The sequence below is a fragment of the Amphimedon queenslandica genome, unplaced genomic scaffold (assembly GCF_000090795.2).
Source record: "Amphimedon queenslandica unplaced genomic scaffold, v1.1 AMPQUscaffold_4657_Cont23365, whole genome shotgun sequence".
Taxonomy (NCBI): Eukaryota; Metazoa; Porifera; class Demospongiae; order Haplosclerida; family Niphatidae; genus Amphimedon; species Amphimedon queenslandica.
This window is the reverse complement of record NW_003555032.1, coordinates 1-1558: the sequence shown is the minus strand read 5'-3', so window position 1 is coordinate 1558 and position 1558 is coordinate 1. Positions and strand designations below refer to the sequence as shown.

Below are 1558 nucleotides of genomic sequence, written 5' to 3'. Positions count from 1 at the left end.
GGAGCTCAGTACATAAGTCCAGCCCATTACATAGTTGGCATGAGACTTTAGCTATGGAGGCTAGGAGGGAGGGAGAGAGCTTGTTCCAAGGCAGTGTCGAGCCTGCAGCTCACTGTTGTCTGAATAGTCAATCATAAGAATGCCAGCCACTCCCTCCATGTCTTTGTACCAGATGAATCACAGATTGTCCGTAAGCGATGAGCTCTTTCACAGTCTTATCTGGAGTGAGCACTGCCAGAAAGCCTAGGAAATAAAATGCCCACGAGAGTGGGTCTTCACTTTCCCTTAGTTTTATGTTTGTTGTGCTGGAACCTGAATCCGCCCATTGGGATTTGAGGGCAGTGTTGTCTGGCATGAGCTCTTTCATTTCAATGAACTTGCCTCCTTTTATTTTATCTGCTATCTTCAATGAGATGGGAGAGAATGATAAGGGGAAGTGGAAGCTGCAGTCCCCACTGAGTTGGAGGAGCTGTCCAGTTATTCTCTGTATTGCTTCAATTCCTCTTCTAACTTTTGTCTCATTACTAATTCCAGTTTCTCTTTCCTTGCAGTACTGGCCACCATTGACCTGTGGGCCTCTTGTAAGGATTCTAACTCCTGCTCAAACTGAGGGGGGAGAGGGAGGGAGGGAGGGAGAGAGAGAGGGAAAGTTCAAGAGAGTGAAAGAGAAAGAGTGAACAGAAAATGGTAAATGAAACACATATTTTCTATCAACACTCTAAATAGTGAGAGACATGGAGATAAAGGATTACATGTACATGTACATATATATATTTACTTTTGATGTACATTTCATAATTCAATGTTTATCAGCAAAGCTCTCGTTAAACTCCTAAAATACAATAAAAACAATGAGATGTAATGATATTAATTGGTTCATTTGTTTAAATGGACATGACTCAAAAATTTTAGACAGAATGGGTTTTAACCGAGGGGTTCGCCACAGGCTTGTAATCTCGTAGAACCTCCTTGGTACTCCAGTAATCCAAAAGATAATCTTGGAATAATCCAAGAATTCAGTAATCTGTAATCCAGGATTAACAAATTTACAGAATTTTTTTTATAGAAATAATTTTCTTAATATAATCCAGAAGTATCCGGAGTTTAAAACCACATCTATTGATTATTAAATAGTTATTAAGACCACACCCATTATTAATTAATAAGGTGTGGCCAAAATCAATAACAATCCAAGTAAATTGAAGTAATCCAGCTTGTAATCCCTGGTAATCCAAAAAATCCACCTATAATCTTGGTAATCCACTCATAATCTTGGAATTCTCCTGGTAATCCAGTAATTAATTGGTAATCCTGGTCATTTCTGTAATCTCGTAGAAATTATCTTCCCGTTGTGAACCCCTCGGCTTCAACTATTTAAATGTAACTAAAATGGGAATGATTCAGTTCAGAGCCATTTTTTGGAAAAAGCATGTACTATAGTCCATAGTTACTTGTTACAGGGAGGGCTGCCAATAGGGTATGTGGGGTCCAGGACAAAAACTTTGATGGTACCCCTACAGGTACGGGTACAGGACATATCGTACATGTATTTCACAAT

The 1558-nt window shown here is 39.2% G+C and overlaps 1 long non-coding RNA gene across 1 annotated transcript; it reads right to left on the bottom strand.

Moving 5' to 3' along the window:
- Positions 1 to 479: 479 nt before the first annotated feature.
- Positions 480 to 854, bottom strand: LOC109592589 (uncharacterized). Its single transcript, XR_002190433.1, has 2 exons — positions 779 to 854; positions 480 to 606 (listed from the first exon to the last, which is right to left on the bottom strand). It is a non-coding gene; the product is annotated as an uncharacterized LOC109592589 (long non-coding RNA).
- Between the last annotated feature and the right edge of the window lie 704 nt (positions 855 to 1558).